Genomic DNA, 24897 nt, shown 5'->3' on the forward strand with positions numbered 1-24897 from the left:
TCTTGGTTCCTAGATAGGAAACACTGTGAACAGGTTGTTTTACTCAGGAAGATTTTCCTTTTCAAGAACCATCTGGCCAACCCTGCCATAAATCCTAAAGCAACTGTTAAAGTAATTGGGCTAGAAATAAGTTGCAGGTATGTAGTGTGAGGCATATAGTTGGCTATCAATAAATGTTTGGAAAATGAATAAATTAATAAATTATGAGTGAATAAGGGAAAAAATGAATTTGTTGGCATTTGAAAGATGAAAGCAGAAGAAGATCAGGTACTTTCCTTAATTTTGGAAAGTCCTTGATTAGAAGTTTGATGTGTGCTGAATTTCTAGACCTTGATATTTAACTCTTCAAATAATAAAATACTCAAAAGAATTATGAAGAATCTTTTAAGATTTAAAATTTGGGTAGATGAGTTACTTTCTGCCTCTAAAACACACACACACATACACACACACATCTTTATTTCAATGAGATAGATCTAAATGGGTGGATGGATAGATAGATAAATAGATGATAGATAGATTGATAGATATCCATGTATGTGTGTAAACAATCAGTGGATCACAATGTAAAACCTACAATAAAAACATTTGAAAAAAAAATTGGGTAGATCAAGATAATATCTTTTCCCATTCAATGATCTATAATTTGCTTAAAACTGAAGAGTGACTAGGCCCATTAAAAATGGCAGGTGGCAGGCCTTCTGATGATGTACCTTCATCTCTGCCTCGCTGCTATACCTCAGTGTGTTTCTTCATCATTTTTGTGCTTGAAATACCATATGTTGTATCAACTTTGGCCCAGTCAAGAAGCTGAAGAATCAAGCAGGTTTGGGGCCAAGAAGTCTCATGCAACTGGAGTAAAAGGTCTTTCAAAAGCATACTGACTATAAAGATGCTCTTCAGTTCAAACCGGGCCACCCTTTGCTGTCACCCAGAAATACATTCACTAACAGGATTATAAGTGATCCTGCCAGCAAACGTGTATCAGTGGCCCTCCAGAACATCATATTTATGTTAGCGCTCAATGAGACATTCCTAATGCAACAGTTTATTGTATTTAAATGCCTATGACTTCTTTATTTCAAAAGCAAGTACCTTTAAACATAGTAATGGCATTTCTCTATATGCAAACCTGTACATAAAAAGGTTTACATTTTAAAACAAACATGTTTTTGAGTTTTATCCAAATTCAAAAAAAGCATCTGAAAAATTTAACAGCTGAAAAACACTTTCTCCTTGCTGGGAAAACTTAAACCTTGCTAGGCTTTGTGCAACTTAAAAAAAAAATCACTTCTGTGCTGAGAACTAGCATGAGAAATCTCAGCATGAAATGTTGTTGGAATTTTTTTTTTCTTCATAGAGCTAAAACCAATCGTTGGTTTTAGAGTGATACCACAATATGCATATGCTTTGTCAGGAACAAATATGATCTAATTTCAAGGGCATCCTCACCAAAAATTAGGTGCGGGGGGGGGGGCGGGTAGGGGGATGATAAAGGCTACTTAAGCAGCAATCCAGTGTCTGAAAGCAAAGGTTGAGGATATCATTGACCGTCAAGGTCTAGAAGAGCTGCTATGAGCTGGTTGTTACTGTTTGAAAAGCCTATAGGTCTCTGTTTCGTTATTGTCTCAGGCAATCCTTACTTAGCTGAGAGGATCTCACAAGGAAGTGCTGCACTGTGACGCTCTCTGAGAGTTTGTTTTCTATTTGCTTTAGCCCGGCAACAAATGGTCTGGTACCTGCCGTGATGATCGGCATGCAGTTGCTGAGCCGTGTTTCAAGTCAGAACAAATTATATGGCTGTGTTTCTAGAAAGCTAAACCACTTTCAGGATAGTATGGAATTGGAAACACACATAGACGTGTCCACGGAATGGTGTGTTTATACTGGACACATGTGTTCAGGCATATTCAGGCAAATAGCAAACAAGAAAACAGAGTGGACGATGCAGACATAGGATACACGTGCAGCTCATGCTCCTAAGTGTCTACATATGTAGAAGTGACTTTCTAAAGAAGGCCCACACTCAAGCATAGTCCTCTTCATACTCCCCTGGGAAGAAAGAACACAATGTAATTTTTTTTTCACAGCATATTGGCTACCTTTAGATTGTGATACTTTGGGTAGTGACTTCAGGGACCAGGGATGGAGAGGAGACGCCAGCACACTTCTGTTATCGACAGGGTGATTTTTTTGAGAGAAACAAGTCCTTCCTTGAAGACAGGCTTCGATATTTCAAGACCTCCTCAGAAAAATTTTTCAGCACCTTCTGTGCTCCAAATTGAGGCAGTTTGTATCATGTTTCAATATAACTGAGTAACAGGCTGGCAAATTCCCTGCTTTCTTATTCACCAAAATCCAAAATAGAACTCACAAAAACTCCCTCTTTCAAACCCCCACCCCACAAAAAACACCCTCACTGCGGCCCCCCAGGGAGGAACAGACCAGTAAAAAACAACCGGTAAATAGAGCCAGCCCTGAAAGACAAATCCCCAGCTGTAACGGTGGCACTCTGCTCAGTCCTGTGAGCTTGCTAGAACTGGCACGTTTTTGATCATACAGATGCATGAATGTGCTGCCTGAGGCAGAGGGGTGGCAGTGGCACCTTCGGTGTTTCTTGTCTAAGTATATCCCACCCAAGTAGCCTCCCCCGACCCAGAATAAAAGACTTAATTTGCCATTGGACTTTTTTTTTTTTTAATTACGACCTGTGACTTAATTTTCACCATCTTTGGAGGAAACCACCTTTTTCAGACTTTCACAGCATTTTCAAAATTCAGACTTTCACTGTCTTTGTCTTACACAGACGCACGTACACACGCACATTTACAGATTACATATTTAAAGTGAAATGTGTCAATATGGACCACTTGAGAGGTTTCCTAAAGGGCATGTATATGTGTGTGTTGGGTAATGAATTATTTTATAGTGAACATAAGGTAATCAGACCAATGGGAAATCATGGTTCAAAACCAAGATGGACATTAATCTTTCTGGACCATGAGATTCACATTCTTGAAAGGGCAACTTATTTACAGAGTACCCCTTTTTTCTTCTCTAAAATTATTTTCTAGAATAAAATTTTTAAAACAAATAATGCCAATTAAAGTGAAAGGAAGGAAAAATGTACTCCAACCACAGATCCAGTTAAACTTCCAAAATGGGGCCAGAATGTTGCCCCAAATTCAAATCTGGCCTCTAAAGGATACAGATTAGAAACGCTGAGGTCTGTGCAAAAGAGCCCAAGGTCCGAAGACCATTTCCAAGAGCTCAGGGACAAATTCCAGGGGCTCTGAGTTCTGTTTGACGACAGGCCCTGCCTGTCCCTGTGTCCTTTGGGACAAGTCGATTAATCTTTAAACCTCAATTCCCTGAGCTATAAAATAAGAATAGTAATAGTAATTCCTTCACAGAACTCTTGTGAAGATTAAGTGAGATGATCCTTGTGAAGCGTTTAGCCCATGATCCGCTACATAGAACAGACTCCTCAAGGGTAATTATTCATCCAGATTATTTTAACCTTGTCAGTATCTTTGGAGTAAGTGCCCCTCACCTGGACATGGAGGTGATGCACACTTTAGTTATTTCTGCCATGTTTCTCAGTTTATACACGGTGATTTTTTTTTATAACCACCACACATACAGTGACGCAACCAGCGTTTTGTCTTTTCAAGGTGATATTCATTACCCACTAACAGCGTGCAAGGCACTGTGAAAGGCATTTGTGCACACCATCTCATATAATGCTTACAGTGGTCTTCTAAGTTACCATTACTATACCCATTTTGCAGATGAGGGAGCCGAAGCTGAGAAGGCATTAGCCACCTGCCACAGTTTCATAACTACATAATAGTGGAGTCAGACTTTGAACCAGCCGGCTAGTACTAAACTCTAAGAAAATAATTACGTAAACAGAAACCATTGTAAACAAGATGCTTATCACAGATAAGTAGGTTTTTTACCTTTTTATTGTAGACATTTCAAACATTTACCCAGGTAGGAAGAACATCATAGTGAACCCTCATGAGTTCCTCACTCAGCTTCCACAATTTATCAGCACACAGCGAATCCTGTTAGATATACCTATATTATGAAACTGGAAATAAACTATATATTCAACTCTAGGGGACTGGTTAAATGTATTATGACATATCCACTAGATAGAATTTTTCGAACCATGACAATCTTGATAAAGAGCTTATAATAACCTGGACTTTTTATGCTACATTTTAATTAAAGGTGACATACATAATTTACATATTGTATAATCACAACTACTTATTTGAAATAATAGATTGTGGATCTTGGAAATTTAAGATTTTTTAAATTGTTTTGTCTTACTACTTTCTGACATTTCTGAAATTATATATCATGGGCATATTTCATTTTTAATGATACAAAAATTATTTCCCCAATATTTAGGAAAATGTAGGCATACTCGTGTGTAAAGAGAGAAATTACTTATCTGACTTCACTATGGAAATCAGTTTATGTAACAGAATATCCCATATAACCGATAAACAGAAGTTTATCTCCTCTTCATTATCAAAAGATTTTTTTATTTTATTAATATTAAGTTTTGATGTATAGTGTCTTAAATTTATGTGCATATCCAGCTTTATGATCATATGCTTACCATAATTCAAACATTTCTTAATGACTCAGGGTCATCATTCTATTTATTTCTTTATTTCTTTATTTATCTTTAGGGTCATTATTTTAAACAATAATTGTGTTGTGTGTCTACTGGTGCTAATGGGGATGTGGAAGTATAAAAATAATGCTGTATATTTGAATATTGCTTTGTGGTTTCAAAGCAGTTCCACATGGCATTAACCATTAGTCCTTAGTCTATAAGATTATTTGCTTCTGTGCTTATTTACCCCCAGACTGCTATAATATTTTTAGTCCTCATCTCTTCTTTTTATAGTTTTTATTTATCTTCTTTAGCTATCAAGTTACTTCTTGTTGTGCAAGGCTCTAAGATCCTCATTCCTTCCCGAATGCATTATTTCTAATCCGGTTTGGACTAGGGAAACAACCAACCAACACTGTTTGGGTTGCATATAAAGCCTATGCATCCACTCCTTCACTGGACAAATATTTGTGAGCAGCACACTATGTATTCAGCAATGGAAAGGATACACAGATAAACAAGGCACCGATCCTGCCCTCAGCAAGCTTTAATCTAGCAGCAGAGCTGAGACATGGACCTACTTTGCTAGCATCCATAGTAGGAGGTGCTGTGCTCTATGAAAGTAGCACAAATAAAGTGTTCCTGGAATTCAGAGAAGGGCTAACTGGGGAATTTACCAGAAGAGCTGATACACTGGATTTGCGTCTTAAAAGGCAAGGAGGACTTGAGCACACAAAGAGAGAAAAAAAGAACATTTCTGAAACCATGAGCAATGCCTGGAAGAATCAGAGGGGAAAGATTCTGCAGAGAAGTAGTTGAGTTTAACTAGAGCATGTCGTGTGTAGAGGCAAGTAGTGGGAAATAAAGTGGTGAAAGCAGATCGAGACCAGTAAGTGAGAGGGCTTGATTAGCAGGCCAAGGAATTTGGACTTTATTCAGTAGACAATGGGGAGCTATTGAAAGTTTTTAGTAGGAGAGTAACATAATCAGAGCTGTGCCTCAGAAGATTAATCTGGCAAGAGTGAATAAAGTGGATCTGAGTAGGGAGTGACCAGAGGACACAGGTCAGGTAGGAGACAATCTCAGCAGTACAGGAAAGGGCAGTGAGGGCCCTAACTAGGGCAAAGGCAGAGGGAGGGAACAGAGCTGGTGAGCTGATTTATGAGACATGGCAGAAAGAGGAGTAATCCATCATATCTGGGGAGTAAGGGGAAGGAAAGCACCGAAGGCATGGCTATGATTTTGAGCCAGAGTGGGACCATAAACAGAAGCAGAGGGCTAGGGAGCAGGAGCAGGTGTGGGAGAGGAAGACACAAGTTTCATTTTGAGCACACAGTGAAGCTACTAACTGGGATCCATGAGAGGTCCTCTGGGCTTTTGGGGACACAAGACCACAGGGCAGCAGAAAGTCAGGCTCGGAGATGGAGATGTTGAGCCATCTCTGTCTCAAAGACAAAAGAGGCAAGAGGCAGAGCCCATCAGAGAAACTTGAGGGATTTCTGTGTGATATCCCTGATGTCAGTTTGGGCTGCTTGTGGGTCTTTTCACATCCTTCCTCTTCTTAACCAGATTTGGAATGCCGCATAAGTAGCGTGCAGATGAAGGAATTATTGCATTATACATACAAACATACAAAATATATTCTAAAGTAATGAAGTAATTTGCAATATAGCTAATGGGGTCAATTTCACATTAGCTACAGTCTTTTATCTTCATATATAATATATTCCTGTGTGACCTTAGAGAAGTCACTGTTCCTTTCTGGGCCTCAGATCCCTTGTCAGTTAAATGAAAAGGTGGATGAAGATCCTCGGTCCCCATAACTGGCTGTAAGCCCCCAAAACTGACATTTTATCAGAATCACTTGGAGAAGAGAGGGGAGGGGGGCCAAGGCTCAGGATCTGTATTTTTTGAACCTCCCTAGGTGATTCTAATATGCAGCCTGGGTTGGTAACCACTGGGCTAGGCTTCTCAGCTCTTACATTCCAAAGTATTCTCAATATTTAGACCGAATGTGCTTTTTTAGCCACAACTCACAAATAAGAATCCAAAATAACAAATTTACTGTCAAATTCAGTTCATCTGTAACAAAATACTCCCCCTCTCCCCTTTAAGTTAGGAGTAAAATATAACGTGTATTTGAAAAGCACTGAATTTAGAAGTCTCTGTGATGTTATAAAATGCGAAAGCTGTGTGTATGGGGAAGATGGAAGGCGAGGAAAACCAAGGAGGATGCAAGGAGCACAGGCTCTGCATGCCTGCCCTGGCCACATCCGGGCATCAGCCACGTACCCAGAATTCAAGTCCGCCTGCGCTCCAGAGTTGGTTTTAATGCTCCAGCTGTGCTTGTGTGGTCCTTGTGCTGGCCCTGATTGTACCTATCAGATTGTATATGGAAGCATTTCTGCAGTACCTGTGCAGACTTTCTTAGTTGTCCAGGATGCTCTAACAAAATACCACAGACAGGGTGGCTTATGAAAAAAAACAAATTTATGTCTCGCAGTCATGGAGGCTGCAGGTCTGAGATCAGGGTGCCACAAGGTCAGGTGATGGTCCTCTTCTGGGTGGAAGACTTCTGTTTGTATCCTCACATGGCAGAAGGGGCCAGGGAGCTCTGTGGGGCCTTTTTGTTAAGAACACGAATCCCATTCAGGAGAGCTCTGGCCTCATGACCTGAGCACCTCCCAAAGGCCCTACTTCCTGGTGCCATGACACTGGGGATCAGGATTCCATCATGTGAATCTGGGGGGACTCAAACATTCACACCATAGCGCAGACCCAGCACAGGTCCGGAATGAGATAGAGGAGCTTAATGAGATTCTAGTGGGGGCAGATGAGCGTTCTCATTAATGGGCTCGTCCTTAACGTATCCCTTTGTTAGGTTTTCATCATACGCCTCACATTTTAACTTTTATGTAGCCCCATCATTACAGCATTGCCTCAGCATTCATAGGAGCTACCTTCTGAAGTCCCCACAAAATCTAGAGCATGCAGTACTAGGCCACGGAGGCAGAAAGAAGAAGAGGGCTGAGGTATCAATTCTTTCTCCACTTTCTATATTCTTTCTCCCTTCCTCCCGCAGAGGAAACAGTTTGCTGTACCTGACAGGTTGGGCTGGATTAGCCTAGACTGGAGGAACAGGTTGGAATTTGGGAAATCTGAGAGTTTCCAGCTTCCAAACTAATTTTGACATCCCATTTGCTCAACAGTTATTTATTGAGGAACTGCTACAAAGTAGGGCAATCTGCTCAGTATTTACATCAGAAATCAGAAACCAGTTGTGATTTTGATTCCGCCACAGGCTGCTACCAAAATTCTAAACACAAGTACAGAGTAGATTTAATGATAATGATGCTGGTACTTTACATTTACATAGATCTTAACAGTATTTGCACAGAATTACATGTGGTGCCCTCCCACTTCCTAGGGAATCACCGCCCAGACCCTTCTTCCATGCTTCAGCTCTGGTTATCCTTATCTGTTACCTTTCCCCAAACTGTGGCTTCTCAACTTTAATTAACACTCAGGTGGCCTGGTAACCTCATTAAAGTAGTTTACTCCAAGGTGTGAATGACGTTTGACCCTCTTGGAGAAGTTTGTATTTTAAAAAAGAAGCTCGTTAGACAGCTGGGTTTCTTCCCCGCTCCAGTCAGTGACTTGTGAAAAGAGTTGTTTCTTTCTGTCCTCCAACACACAAAGCTTTACTTACATTTGTAAAAGAGAACAACATAGGCAATCAGCCAAGCATCCCAATTTATCTCATCTACCACCCCTACCTATCCTCTCTCTCTATTCTCTCTGTCTCTCTCTCTCTCCTGTGCATGTTGCTAAACTTTTAATGTCACATGACACCCCTATATCTGACCTCATGACCTGCCCTACATCAGACACCTGCTGACCTCCACCATGCTGGACTCACCACTTCATTCCTACTCTGTCCCCGCTCGGAATCCTGAGGCATGCTCCATCTCCTATTTATAATCTTGTAACTGCTCTTTAAATTTACCTTTTTAAATCTTGTTCTCCTGCTTTGGGAGATAGTTTAGTAAAATAAGTGAGGCTTAAACACTGGAGACAGATGCTACTTACTAGGCACATGAATATAAGCAAGTTAATTATCATCTCTAAGCCTCTGTTTTCTCATATGTGAAATGGGCATATTGTGAAGATTAAATATGATACATGGAATCGGCAACATTTCGTTAAGTCTCCAATACATGTAGTTACTACTATTAATATCATTTATCATCTCCACTCCCCTCAGCAACTTTGATTTGGATTCCCTCTACTGGTTCTACCTTGGAGGATCCAATTCTTCAATGTTCTATACTGGTCAGAACTAGTTTCCTGGACCTTTTTGGCTTTACACACAAAGTAGATGATGAGAGACCTTATTTTCTGAACATAGACAGGACATAATTTTATATATATAAGCATATTTGTGGGTATAATAAAAGGCAAGATTTGAAACCAGGTCTGTCCAGGAAATCAGAGACTTATGAATTCTGCATCTTTTCTTAGAATATGAATTTTATACAGTGGATGAAGATGAATTTCAGAATCATAAGGTAATGCTAAACATAATTAAGAATGTGACCTCTCTGATAACCTTTTGTAACAAGAAAGCAAGGTCGATTACACAAGGAAAAGTGTCTACATTTTCAGGGAGACATTTTTATTCCCCCAAAAGAGAAAGCAGAGGCTTTGAAGTCAGATCTGGGGTTGCCTCCAAGCTCCACACTTAAAATCCATGGACAAAAAAGACTCTGAACCCCCTATCATTAATCTGTTACTGATAAAGAAACTGAGGCTCTAATAAATCAAATAATTTGACCCAGATTAATGATATGCATCTTGCAGACATATTATGAAGATTAGAAATTATGTATAAAAGCTTGGTATGTTGTTTGGTCTAAAAAAATACATTTCCTGGAAATCTAGAGCCAGGTTTCTCTGCAAGATGAAAAGGGACTGAAATTATGCCCATGTTCCATGTAACCAGGTTCTATATTTAAAAACAAACAAAAACTTAACTTATGTAGGGTTTAACAATGGAAATAAACATTTTCCACATGTATATTTTTAATCTCAATTTGCCCGATAAATATATTCAGATAGGTTGAATATAAACTGGGTATTTTGCAACATTGACTTCTAAAGAGAAAGTTTTAAAGGATTCCTGATGTACTTTAGCAGTATAGAAGTATGTTTTGTATATAAGGGAAACATAGGGTGATCTGAGACTGTGTCATAAAAAAGCCATAAAAAATGGTCATTTAACATTTTATGGAGAAATATGGAGGCACTTAGTGAAACCTCACAAAGAAGAAACTCTGTCTTTTGATATATTTAATGTCTAATTTCCAAGTAGAAATATTACTCTTATCTAAATAAATCTTGACCATTTTAGATAAGTTAAGAAATTGTATGCCAAGTGGTTTTTGTTTCTTATTTCTAATGAATCAGTAATTTTGACTTGCGTTCTATATGCCTCTTTAATTTATGGTGAATAAAGTCATACTGATTTTTCAAAGATTAGTACACAATCTCAAGTCACAGAGTTTCCAAATTATGATATTTCCAATGGCAAATGAATAACATGCTGTCCGTGCCGTTAGTGAGTTGAGGCAATTTGAACATCATGATAAAAGTAGGAGGGGGGATTACAGGCAGTGGTATAATTAAAGGTCTGTTGATTCTTCAGTTTAAATGCCATTGTTGAAAGATTTTTCACTCAGATGTCAAAGTCTGTGGCCAGCCAAAACTTGGCATGCTAGAACTCAGCCCAGGGAAACATTGTGTTCTACAGATTTAAAAACCAAAATCTGTTAAGAACAGAAATGTTGGGCTTGGGCTGATTTCTCATGAATCAGAACCAGAGCATAGCCAAATACCACCTCCTCTTTACAAAAGGAAGTAGTGCAGGTGGATGTTAATGGGAAATGTTTGTTCAGATGGGAAATTAACATTAGATGTCATAATACAGAGCACTGGGTTAAAGTTTTATGTAATTAAAGCATGTTTCCTTGAGAAGTTTGAAACATTTTAGAAGCTTCTAGTTAATGGGAAGCAATATTTACCTATCTTACAATATTTGCGTATTGAGGTTCAGTTCCTCCACGTCGCATCCCTTGTTACTGGATAAACTTGAAGCAAAACTTTATTTGCTTAACTCCCTATATACTCGCTATATAGAAATGTTTTCCAAACACCATGTTTCCCTTTCTTTAATTTGAAGGTTATAAACCAGTGGCCTGTGAGCTGCATCTAGCTAGTCTGTAGCCTTGGGGGTGGGGGCGCGGTTTGAGGGCATCAAGTATCTTAAAAATAATTTGAGAGTTTGAGCCAACCTTTTAAAGATCAATAGATCTTACCAAAAAAAAACCCAACTTTTTTAAACTTGTCCTGATAATTTGGAGATCTGGCAGTATTATTTGCATTCTTACATGGCACCAATTATCTGTACCCGAGCAGGGGCTGCTCTCTGCAAATAAGCCCTGTCCTTTCCAGTTTGACAAAGTCCCTGTCACCCCATATTTTATGCCATACCCACTTCACTCATTTACTCTATCACTCTGGCTCCTAGAAGCATTTGACTTTTCTTTCTTTGCTTATGGTAGTTGTATTAAGCAAGTCCCTTCCTCTCTTTGCTTGTAGTATTAAGATTTAAAGCTTCCAAAAATTTCTTCCCAGTAAATAATAGCATTGCAAATGCTATGCACAATGGTAATCAACAAAGCATTATTGAAAATGATAAAAATTTGGAATGTAACCAAAATGTCCAAAATTAGGGAATTGCTTAAATATATGTTGCTATATCTGTAGAATGGAATACTATGCAGGACTTAAAAATGTGTCTTAAAAAAAGAATGCAGGTTACAAAACAATGCATACAGCAAGATTCCTACTTTTTTTAAAGATTTTATTTATTTATTTGACAGAGAGAGAGACAGCAAGAGAGGGAACACAAGCAGGGGGAGTGGGAGAGAGAAAAGCAGGCTTCCCGTGGAGCAGGGAGCCCAATGCGGGGCTTGATCCCAGGACCCTGGGATCATGACCTGAGCCGAAGGCAGATGCTTAATGACTGAGTGACCCAGGTGCCCCAAAATTACTATTTTATAGGAAAAAATTTTGCATGTAAGAAAAAGGTTAAAGTGATGTCCTGGGGCATTATTAGAAAAATATATACATATGCAAATTTTATGCAAATAAGCTAGTAAATAAGCCCCAAGGGTAGCTTTTATAGATTCCCTTCCCCAAGGCTTCCTTATTGCATTTTGACCCAACAGTTGGAACATATAGTGAACTATTTTTCAATTTTCTTTTAAAGCGATTTTTTTTTGCTTTTATATTTTAGAGGATACAATCAAGAATAAGATTTCCATAGTTGTTTCAAATACTTGAAAAATATTTCTGCTTGACCACATACTAGACTATCATCATGGCAAAGCAACAGAACCAATTCCTGTGTTGGCCTGGAGTGGGTTTGTTCTTCTATAGCACCTTTTGCTAATACCAAAAGTTATTCAAAAATGAAAAAAAAATCTTGGAACAGAAAAATTACACATAAATATGCACTTAATAACATGAACATAAACACTCTTAGGGGGCCGGAACTGAAACTCATCATCACAAAGGCATCAATTTTGTCCCATTTGACCACCCAAAGGAAGCCAAGCTCACAGGTAAAAGCCATCTACTCATTTATGGAAATTCTTCTGATGCCAGCACTTAGCACAATGCCTGGCAAATAAAAAAGGCTCCAAAAGTATTTGTTGAGGGCGCCTGGGTGGCTCAGATGGTTAAGCGTCTCCCTTCGGCTCAGGTCATGATCCCAGGGTCCTGGGATCGAGTCCCGCATCGGGCTCCCTGCTCCTTGGGAGCCTGCTTCTCCCTCTGCCTCTCTCTCTGTCTCTCATGAATAAATAAAATCTTTAAAAAAAATTAAAAAAATTAAAAAAAATTAAAAAAAAGCATTTGTTGAATAAAATATGAATAAATTTGCACTCCCACCAAGGAACAATTGACCCACACATCAAAAACTCAGTCACCTTTTAAATAAAACTTGAGCAAAAAAAATTTGGACTTTACTTATAAAACTTCCAGATATAGTTTGAGTTAATAATGCCATAACCTTTTTTTTTTTTTCCAGAAAAGGGAAATGTTCGTTTATGTGTGGTTGAGTACACATATGAGTTTGGGGAGAAAATATAAAGGCATCAGAGGTGGTCCGTTCAAGGACGGGTATAGTGATGTAGACTCCAGCTCTTAAATATACCCCTTCCTCCTGCAGTGCTAGCTTTACTGTTTCTGTTTTGGATGTTTGTCCATCTATCTCCACTTCTGTAGAGCGTTCTTTACCTTTGGGCTCCACTGCATCTGTTTTCATAATTCTCCTATTCACATGAATGATCCTTCTTGCTCCTTTATCCATTCTCCCTTCGTGTGCCCACAAAATGTAAGTTTGCCCTTCTTTCTTCCCTGACTGCATTCTTGTGAAGTCTGTGGGCAGTCTCATTGAGCCCATACAGCTGCAACCAGACCTTCATATCACCTCCCTAAGGATTTGAGTATCTAGTTCTAATCTGTCAATTCTAGTACTACGAAGATGGGTTTCCAGCTGCCACTGGATACTTCCACTGGATGTGCCACCCACAGCGATCTCAAACTCCTACTGCTATTCTTTGAGTATTCTAGAAGTAATCAAATCAACCCCAAATATACCTTGTACTTCCCTAACCCCATGCTTTTATTCTGTGTCCCTTGCCTAAAACCTCTCTTCCCAAATTCTAACTGTTGGAATTTTCCCCATATTCCAAAGTCCATCTCAAACACTGCCTTCTTCAGGTAACTTTCTTCAGTGTCCATCATCCAATGATATTCCTCAAGCCACTAAACCTACAGATTTCCGTTGGCAACCTTTTATGGTATTTGCCTTATTTTGTTTTGTATTTTAGTTATGTGGTGTTTATTTCTTCCAGATTCTAAATATTAGGTTTATGGCTTCTTATTTATCTTTGTAGCTATTTTCTAGAGCTTAGATCCTAGCAGAGTCCTTTGTTCATAGCAGGCCCTCGTTAAATATTAAATTGGTTTTATGTAATAAATTAAATTGTGTTTATGTATTAATGGCTGTACACGTGTTATAATTTGAAAGACCCAGAAAGTCCACCCACCCAGTGTCTCCCCTACTTTCTGAGCCATAATATCTTGCTTTAGGGACTTTCTCTTCTACAAATGGGGATTTTTCCACTAAGTTGTGTCTTTTTGATCCCTAGCAATAAATTATTGACTAGTTAATACTTGAGCTCCCCTACCTTCTAAGATTTACTCATTATCACCTAAGAGGTGATAGATAGAATAGACCAGATGTCAGGTATGTTCTCAAGGAGGTAACAAATAAGTAAAGGTCCATGAGAGAGGTGGGGTAATGGAAAGTACCCTGGGCTGTGCCACTTACTAGTTGTATGCCTTAGTTTTCTCATCTGTAAAACTAGACAATAATAATGATTTCTACCTTATGGAGATGTTCCAAGAACTAATAGAACTAAATACTAAATAGCAAAGTACTCAGAATAATATTTGGCAACTGTAAGTGCTAGTAAGTATTGGCTCTTAAGTATTCATATATATGGTATATACATAGCATATATGATCATATGTATAGTAAGTATGTATACATATACTTAATGGGTAATACATATACAGATATATTTAACAAATATTATAATTGTTTCAATTGTCATTTCACCCCATGTACCCAAAGGCAGATGCCAGAGAAACTCCTGAGGAGCAGAGACCTTAAGTATCTGGGAATGGAACATTTAAAAGAAAAGAGAACAGGGGCACCTGGGTGGCTCAGCTGGTTAAGCGTCTGCCTTTGGTTCAGGTCATGATCCCAGGGTCCTGGGATCGAGTCTCACATCGGGCTCCTTGCTCATCGGGGAGCCTGATTCTCATTCTGCTGCTCCCCCTGCTTGTACTCTCTCTCTCTCTCTCTCTCTCTCTCTCTCTCTCTCTCGCCCTCTCACTCTATCTGACAAATAAATAAGATCTTAAAAAAAAAATAAAAGAGAACAGGCTTTGCAGACAGATGAGTGTTTGACACACAACTCTGCCACCTCTAAACTGTGCACATTGAGGAAGTTACTTAAACTCTGTGAGCCTCGGAATTTTCATCTACAAAATCTGAACACCTATCTTTTACATTTACTGTGAGGATTAAGCGAGCTTTTGTTCTCCATAATCATTTTGAAATTGAATCTCATTCTTTTGGTGATTCCGATCCTTTTTCATATGTATTTCCTTGACAAATCAGATTCCAGACTTTGTGCTTTGGACCAAGCTTAGAAGAAATGGGTAGCATTGCTTTGGGAAAACGGTGGCAGTACCAGCTAATAATTTCAAATTATTAATAATTTAATGCAGTAGTGAAATGTTAAAATATGTACCAATTAATATGCACCAAGCCTGATAGAGAACAAATACTTAACCAGATTGTGGCTAAATCCTTAACCTAGAACAAATTTAGCAGTCCGACCAGGTTTGTTCATTGTTGTTTTTTGTTTTTTTTTTTAATGAAATATGTTCTACCTATGGCAATAATTAACTGTACTAATCCACAGGTTTTACAGTTGGTCATTTTTTTAAAGTACAAGAATTTAGATTTTCACTGAAAAACAAAAAGTCCCTTCTACGCAGTCCTGCTTGAAAGGAGTGCGTGGGGGTTGGTGGTGGGGTGGGGAGAAGGAAAAACAAAGGAGAAAAAAAGCCGTCATGAAACTATCTATAAACTCCTGGATATTTGGATCTGAAAGAAAAAGAACTCTGTAATGTACCTTCTCACATTTAGTCCTGTTCTTGTAGTGCTGTGATGTGGCACTTAATGCTCTAGGGGACCCAGAGCAAGTGTTACAAATGCAACCAAAAGTCTCATGAAAATGAGCCTCTTACCAGTGTGTGAGCTGGTCTGCACGGCCTCCGGAACCCCCCAGCTATTCACATCCTTTCCTCCACTACATTCTCTGTCTCAAGGGGAACCTCAGTTCACCTCCTTGACCAGAATCGAGCAGACAGTGATGTGGTTACCCGGTGTTTTACTTATTCCTTTATTAGTCTTCATCATTTGTATCCCACTGGAACAAAAGAACGTATCTTTTCTTTGCATTAATTTAAGTGTAAGGTTGTGCAAGTGTGTGTTTGTGGGAGAGTGCATATTTATGTTTGTGTAAGTTTATGGGTAGCTTGCTTTAATTTAAAATATTTTCCATCAAAGCTGTGGTCCTTAGAGCCTCACCATCACCATCATTGTACCGAATGATTCTCCTTGACATACTAGCTGAATTCCTAAAACCGTTGCACGGAAAGTGAGCTCTTTAAGAGAGAATCATGTTTTTCTATTCGCTAACATAATTAGTCAGGTCAGGTGTCACATGGGAAAAATAAGTGGCCCAATGCATAATTTTAAAAAAAATAAGAATCACAACTTTTACCTCAGTGATAATGATGCATTTATCTATGGGCATTTTATGTGTCTTAATTGCCCCCAGGAAAAGCCAATGAGAAGTGAACCCAATTAAACAAGAGAGATGTTGGAAGCAAATGCTATGTATAAACCACTGGTACTGGAAGCAATGGGAAATTCTGAGAAGTAGAAGTCAGTGTTTATCCTCAGGCAGCCTATCGTCTAGTTAAGGATATATGACAGAAAAAGTGGAATTGCACAGAACAACAACTGAAGATTTAAATAACAGTTCAAGCTCACATGTGTTTTTTGCATAGTTATATTAATAGTTTGTATTAAAATATACCACACAGTTGATTTCTGTTCCATTAGAAGGACTCACTGATTGGGTAGCATCTATCTGTATAGCCACCAAAATAGCAACAGTCCATGAGATCTTCATCTGAACTTGAGTCACAGATTTGTTTAAACAGAGTTAGGACAATTTGGAAATTCAAATTTGCGTTGTGGCAGAGTACATGTCCCTGTCCTTTGAAATGTTGAACGTCTGGTAGCTTTATAACAAATTTTCCTTCAGGAATGCTCGTTGAACTACAAGATAATTTCTAAGTAGACATTTGATGTTAAAGAAACCAAGGAATGGCCTTTGAAGAGATTTTTCACTACTCCATACCAGCTTTGGATGCCATGCTTTCTTCAATTTTATAATACTAAATTTGTTCTTACTCAGGGAATATGTTCAAAGTAGAGTTGGCCAGAACACAACCATAATAAATTCTGCAGCAGTTTCTATTTAATGTATAAGTGATCGTAATCAACCCAGAGATCATACAGGGACTTAAAGGAAATAACGTCATTAGTTACCACTTTAGTCATAACCTGACAAAGATTCATGTACATTCAGAGGAAAACCGTGGAGGTATGCACGACTTAAGTGTCTAAAAGTATGCAAACAACCATGCCCAACATTTCTGTACCTACCTTTACTCTTCTGCTAAAGTGTAAATAATAATAACATCAGTAATGCCAAGCAAACGGGATCCTTAGTTTACAAAGCATCCTAGATACATCATCCCTTGTGATCCTCAGTGTGTGATCTCAACAACTTGTGAGACTGGCAAGGCACATATTATCCATTTCCATTTTACAAACGGAAAATCTATGAAATTTAAAAGGACAGGTGGCTTCCTTAAGGACACAGAGCTCTTAAAAGGCGCAGCTGCTTCTGATGCTCACATTGTGACTGGCTCAGAGGACACAGCAACCCAGAGCCTTTGCCTCACCACAACTGTCCTGCAAGGTACACAGGAGTTGCCAAAGTGCGACCTGTAGACTTAAATCTTCAGAAGGTGGAAGAGCCCTCAAGCCAAAAGGCATACCTGCTGTGGTTTCATACAAAAAGGAAAAAGGATGGTTAGCTGTCTTTTATAAAGTGTTTTTTGTCCCCTCCCCCCACTTATACAGAGTCCTTGGTAAATTCTGAGAATTTCCATACTTACTGATTGGATAAAATCCTAATGATTTTCTATGAAAATCATGGTTGTGTCTGATCTAGTTGTATCAGAGTTTTTTCCAGCCCCCTTACGAGCTTAGGATTTGATATCTTTAAAAAGTTTCTTTTTTTTAAGTTTTTATTTTTATTTATTCGAGAGAGAGCAGGGAGCCTGACCGGGTCTCGATCCCAGCCCTGGGATCATAACCTGAGCAGAAGGCAGACACTTAACTGACTGAGCCACCCAGGTGCCCCTAAAAAAGTGTTCAATTCTGATCTAGGTAGTCCCAAGATTTATGTCTTTTCTGCTGAGAACTTTGTGAATAAAATCAGTTGTCTTTGAGCTGGCTTCCTGGAGCATCTTACATATTTAAAAATATGGTATGGAAATGATGGAGATCTTGGGCCACTTTACTAAAACTGATTGTCACTGGGAAATTGATAAAGAAGTGTGGTTCTGAATCCCAGAAGCCACAAGCCTTCATTGGCAATATAGAATTCAGAGCTGTCACTAAATTTTGCTCCCTGATGAATAGAAAGGTGGAGTTTCAAAGCAAAAAATTGAGCACTTAGTTCCAGAAACTAATAACGTCAGTGGCTCCTCCATTCAATACCACATCCTTTACAAGTCTGCAGACTTCCAGCCTTCATTTTGGCTTGCAGAATTAGACCTGGCATCTTGAGCTTCTTGAATTTTTACTATTACTACTTCAGAGCCCCAGCTAATGTAAAAAAGCAAGGCAACATCCCCAACACCTTGGTCTCAGGGCACTCATGATCCAAATTAATGTTTCTTCCATAATGATAGCCCCGCACTTCTAACATGTTTTCAGATTCATGATCTTATTAAGTCTTACATTAGCCTTGTGCATGGACAGGGGGCCTAGTAGTAGTAGTATCAATATCATCATTCCCGCCTTGTAGATGAGGAGATAAACAGACTGAGAACATGATCTGTGGTCACATTGCTGGTGACAGAGCCACAGTTATACCCAGGTGAGCAGGTGACCTCACTCATAGCATATGTTTTTCACCAGGCTTGCCAAGGCTCATAGATTTGCCCCATGACAGTAGTTCTTAGCCAGGCTTTAAAATTACCTAAAGGGAATCTTTAAAACATAGTCACTGACATATCCACCTCTGAGTGTCTGATTTGCCCAAGAATTTATTTTTCCAACAATTTTCTAGGCAATGCTGATGTTGCCAAGGAGCACTGTTTTAGGAGCCACATTCTACAGATTGTATGCAGTAACTGAATGGCAATGATACATTAAGGCAAGATAGTCTTATAAGAAGGAAGTTTATTTTGCATGATGCTGCCTCACACCTCATTCTTTTCTCCACTTCTGACTGCCACTGGGAAAGAGCTGAACAAATGGCGGGAGAGGGGCTGGTAAAAGGGCACCTCACTGTATCGAATGAGTTTAAATCTTCTGACACTTAAGAATTAGACAGCAAAACCCTTCAGTTTGCTTCTAACTAGAACCTACTATGGTAGATTGACTTGAAGGTATGATTGCCAGTACAGCAGTGAAGAGCCGCTATAAGACTGGACATGGGCAAATGTGATTAGATGGATCTGTAGACAACTGATCCATTAATCAACAATCTTTAGATGGATTTCTCCATGTCATCCTAGAAGGATGTTCCGAGAGAGAGAGAGAGAAAGAGAGAGAGACCCATTCTTGACCTATCCTAGTCAATATTTTTCTGAAGACTGGTAAGAAGTCCTTATATCACAGGCTCAGTTTGAGTCAACAAGGTAATACATCTGCTAAATATATATAATATAAATACATATATATGCTAAACATATTATTTAATATATATTTTAATATATATTAAAAATAGAAGAAGCTTGCCTTTTCTAGCTTCTGGAGGCCATCTGTACTCCTTGGCTCATGACCCCTTCCACAAGTAACTCCAACTTCTTGTCTCCATTATCATATCTCCTACAACTAGCTCTCATCCTCCTGCCCCTCTCTTACATGAACCCCTGTGATTACATTTACAGCCTACCTAGATGATACAGGATAATCTCCCCATCTTAGTATCCTTAATTTAACCACATCTGCAAAACCCCTTTGCCATATAAGGTAACATTCATAGTTTCTGGGGGTTAGGACATGGGTATTTTTTTTTGTGGGGTCATTATTCAGCCTACCATAGTCCCTTTGTGATGTGCTTCTCACACTACATTAAGAATATGGGACTTCTTTCTCGGCATGAGTATTTAGGAGGTTCTTTAACAAAGAAGAGGACGTGACACCAGGAAACAGAAGAACTGCGTTCCAGTACTAGTTTTGCTTCCACCAAGTTGTGTGACCTTAAGCTCGTCTGACAAAATGTCTCTGGAGAATGTTTCAGCTCTTCTCTGTAAACTGACAGAACCAGAGAATCTCCTAAATCCTTCCTATGTCTAAGAGTCTGTGCTTCCTTAAATCTATCCACCTGTTTCTAGATGATATTTCAATTTAAAGGCAAGAACTTGCTTACCATCTCTAATATTCAGAATAAATCTTGTTCACTTTTCTTTTGAATTCAAAATTCACCTAAATTTTGAATTTAGAATGTGCTGTCTGAGGACTTCTTGCTGTAAAAATCGTGGCGAGGCTAGAAAAATCACCAATACAAGTGATTTTGCTATTTAATTCTTAAATAACTTATCCAATAGTATTACTTTAGTCAAAGCATCAAATCACCAGTCTTGTACATATTGGGCACGTGAAGCACAGAAAGAATACATTGTAATTGCACCTGAAGAACTAAGAGAGAACAGTCGTTGCTGCCAGCTCTCCTGAGATACTGGCTACCACCATGGGCAGGTGCGACCCTGGGCAGTAACGTTACATGAGCCAAGCAGGGTTTAAAGACCTTGTCCCAGAGAGCTCAGTCTCAGGGCCTGAGTGACAAACTAGAGGACGATCACTGAGTGACTGCTGTCATTACAGGGGTCAAAGAGGTGGCAAAGGCCCGGGGTTTTATTCCTTTTTTTTTTTTTTCAATTTGTCTTCTTCTCAGATAAGGGCATGGAACGTGACCACTGATTCTCAAAAGGAAATAGGGCTAGTTTGATACAAATCTCTCCACAGCATTAGAGTCATCCCACAAACACCAATTTTAAACGATGATTTACTGAGGGCCACAAAGAATAATTTGGAGGAAGTTTATAGGAAGGAAAGCTTTGAGAGCTGAACCAGAAAAGGTGCTTGAAAGTAAATCAAATTATGGCATACATTGAATTATGGCATTTATTATTATGTGCAGAGTATGCATGGAATTTTGAACTAAAAGCCAAAGAAGCAAAGGTCTAGAAACTCTCATGCATAGTAGATAAATTAACCCTTTATTCTCTTAACTTTCTACACTCCCTATATTTGGTGACTTGTTCATACAAATGTACACTGAAAAGGACTAATAAGCCATGCTCTACCACGGATACATTCAACTATTTGTGCACATGATTCAAATACATGCCTGCAGGAGATTTTCTTCAGTCTCATGTAGACACAGTCGGTGTTTCAAAGACCAAGAATTCTTTGGGAAAAGAAGAAGGGTTGTGTGTGTTTATAACCGTCAAACTTTCCTAAGCTTATTAAGTTAGGGTCCTTTGTCCTTTCCTTCTATAATTTGAAGATTATTCTAGTAATATGTTTGGCAAAGAAAAAACCTGCCAAATAAGTCAGGGTCTAATAACTGTATTAATGACATTCTAAAACCCATGAGTTCAGTATACTATACCATTCAGAACCTAGTGTTACTTTCTACTTTAAAAGATCAGTTTCCATTGCTATTTTTTTTTTTATGCTAGAAACTATATAGTATAGGGAAATCGGCTTATCATGAGCAGGTCATCAGCTCTTGAAATTTCTGCCCATGAGAAAAAAAATATATGATTGGAATCCTGTCACCAAGGAAATGGTTTAAAAATCTGTTTATTTCAAACATTAGCTTCAACTATTTATCTTTATTTTGCAATGACTTCAATTCTTTTGCCCATTCATTCATTTGTTACATGGCCACTATTCAGTAATCATTTAGAAAAAAAAGAACACCCTATATTACTATGCAAACCTTAAATATAACTATATGTTTTTGTGTGTTCACATGCTTTTTTAAAGAGCACATTTGTGACAGGAAATGAAGAATGGCATAGTCGGGGAAAAATTAAAGAGACACGATGTAATTATCCGAACTGGAATTAAGCCAATTAATAACCCGTGTGCTAACACTACCCTCAAAGTGCTGAAAATGCCGTCAGATATTTAAATGCCCTGGGTGGTCATAGGCAGCAATCTTCGCCTCATCCATTTTCAGCACCACACAGGGACATGGCTCACCCTGGCTTCTGAGGAAGGGCTGCCACCTGAAGTGAGCTGCCGAATAGATACAGGTACAGATTGGATAATCCGAGCACAAGGTTCTCTCCAGTGATTGCGCACAGATTTCCACTTATTTTTTAATGAAATCAAAACACATTGGTGTTCTATGCACTTGCTCATTTATTCAACACATAGTTACTGGGTAAGACCTACCATGTGCCCCATCCCCCCAGCATCATGGCTGAGGATACGGGCTTCAGAGTCAGATTGCCTGGATTTCCTCCCCAGCTCCACCCATACTAGCTGTGAGCTCTTGAACACGTGACCTAACCCTTCTATTCCTCAGTTTCCTTTTCTATGAAATGAGGCTTCATTGTGCCTAATTCTTCGGGTTGCTGTGACACTAAAGTAGGACACAAATGTAAAGTACTTAGCAGAGTGCTTAGCACAAATCAAGTACTGGGTAATATGTTGGTTATTATTATGAGCTGGGAAATATACCGACGTCTGGGTAAGAAGAGATCAAACAGTCCTCAGATCTTTGAAGTTTAAATTCTAGAACTTTTGGATTCTAAACTTGATAATCTCTCCTGCCAACCCTTTCTAATGGAAATCTGTGTATTAGACCCTTGCTTTGCTATGAGTATTCCTGTCCTGAACCTACATGCTTTGAATATAACCCACTCAGCACATCCAGAGTATGCAGTTTTATTTATTTACACCCTCATTTTATGCCTGCCTCAATAGTAATTACCATGTAATACCATCCATGGACTTTATATATGTGAGCTCATGTCATGCTCAAGAAAACCTTATGGGATTAATATTACCACCTTTTATGGATAGGGAAACTGAGGCTCTGAGCATGGCCATGACTTATGCAATGTTATAAAGATCTGTTTCACTCCAAAGCTCCTTCCCATTTTCACCCTGTTCACCCAGCACAAATTTACTGAGCAGGTCACTGCTCTGCTCTGGGCTCTCGCCTATCAGGTGCTTTGAGACGTGCAGGAGGACCCACCAATGTCAAAAGCAGTGGTCCCTCCTCCCCCTAAATTGACAGACTATGGACCATGTGTTTCAGACAGGTCACAGCAGCCATTGTTAAAGCAGTTGATGTGCAAATAAGCTAAATGACTCTGGCTCTGGGGCCTCTCAGCTCACTTGCCCTCCAGTGGGCTCAGGTGCCTGACATTTCTTGCAGTTTTCTTGTTCCACCCTGAGTAGCAACATCGTCACTGAAGTGTGACTGAGAAGGAGTTTTCGCTTTTATATACACCATGATTCTTGTTTTAGGACAAGAGACTTAATCTCTCCAGTAACATCTGATGGCACTGCTCTCTTCATAAGCACCTCTTTCCCCTTCCCCCTTTAAAAAAAATGTACCTTCAATTATCTGTTGTCAAGAGGGAGAGCCTTACTTACTGAATATGATCATATGTGCCCCCCCCAAAAAATATACCATCGACTGTGTGGGCAGATAATGCCGTTTCCCCAAATTTCCTATTTTAGAAGCTCATTTCAATCGAAATATACAGGAAAAGTTGCCCACAGCTAATCTTGCAGGTAACAAATCTCATCAGTGATTTAAAGGGCATTGTAGGCTGAAAGCCTCAATCTCTTTCACCCACAGTGTGCCTATATTTTAAAAATGAGTTGTAGGAAAGAACGACATCTTCCTACATGGTGATATATAGCAGATGATATACATAGAGAGAACTGCAAACTCTGGGAGAGATCTTTGTAGATGGATCCACTGGCCTTCTTTAGCTGGGAGTGTGGCAGGACCAGGCTCTGTGTTGCTAAGACGGGGCCTCTACAATGCTCTATTTTTCTGCTTTGCTCTGAGACTGAAGTAAGACTTAAATCCCTATCCCTAGAATTCAAAATGGACAAGAAAATATTTCCATGTAGCTATTTAGACATTTTAGAAACTGGAGGTTTGTGCACTAACTACAGAGATGGAGGACTCTTGTTATTCCGGAGACAAGGGTGATATCCATACCTGTTGGGCCAGGGTCTGTGAAGAAACCTGGAGGTTAGCTGGTCTGATAGAAAGAGCACCAGCCTGGTGGGCCGCTGGGGCCCTGGGTTCCAGTGTCGACCTCGCTACTGCCTTTGTGATTTATTAGCCTGAGTCTCTGGGCCTCAGTTTCCTCGTCTGCTAAATGAGGGCGTTGGGGAGATGGATCTCCGTGGCTTTCTCCGGCTCTGGTATTCTCTGGGTCTGCGAGTCGCCTTCAGTGTCTGCCATAGTCTGCCTTGCCAGCTCTGTTTGTCACAAAGATTAATCCATTTTAACTGTACCTTAGAGTGCTCCCGGGAGAGAGGATGGATGGATTGTTTTGCACCTATTATTGCATCAGAACTTTTGCCTTTTTAGACGAGATCGTGCCGTGCCTAAAATCTGTCTGCCTGTCTGCCCACTGACTTCGTCTGTGCTGATCTCTTGCCACGGTGCCTCTTCTTTCAGCATCCATCTCCCTCCAAGATCTAGACTCAGCATCTGACTGTACCTGTCTTGTTCTCTGCAGCATCTGTCGGCTACACTCCTAGACCATCGTTAATAAACTTTCACACATTACACGCAGACCCTAATATGTTGGCACCTGCACATAAATATCTACCGTTCATAAAACTAGGGGGGAAAACTCCATTTTTTTAAGACCTCTATCTAGTGCCATTTGTATTTGCACTTTTTGTTTAGTTGTAAGTTTTAATAGTTCCCCCTTTGAGGATTTGTCAGTACGAGCAGTATTGCTTATCAGAACACACCAACAGTCTTTTTGTAATATTCGCTTTTCCCCTTTGGTTCAGCCGAGCCTGCTGACAGATCATTCAAATTCAATTGTTTTATGTCTAAGCCGAACAGCTAATTAAAGTAGGGATGATTAACCTGACTGGCAGTGTCGCTCTCCCTCGCGCTCTCTCTCCCTCTCCCTTTCTCTCTCTCCCTCCCTCCTGTTCCAATCAGTCTTTTTCT

At 39.4% G+C, this 24897-nt stretch overlaps 1 protein-coding gene across 8 annotated transcripts in view; it reads left to right on the top strand.

Annotated features, from left to right (window-relative positions):
• The window catches only part of LOC113916432, a 729899-nt gene that overhangs the window by 629504 nt on the left and 75498 nt on the right, over positions 1-24897 (top strand). The gene's annotated exons all lie outside the window — the stretch shown is intronic.

This window comes from Zalophus californianus, chromosome 1 (assembly GCF_009762305.2).
Source record: "Zalophus californianus isolate mZalCal1 chromosome 1, mZalCal1.pri.v2, whole genome shotgun sequence".
NCBI classification, from domain to species: Eukaryota; Metazoa; Chordata; class Mammalia; order Carnivora; family Otariidae; genus Zalophus; species Zalophus californianus.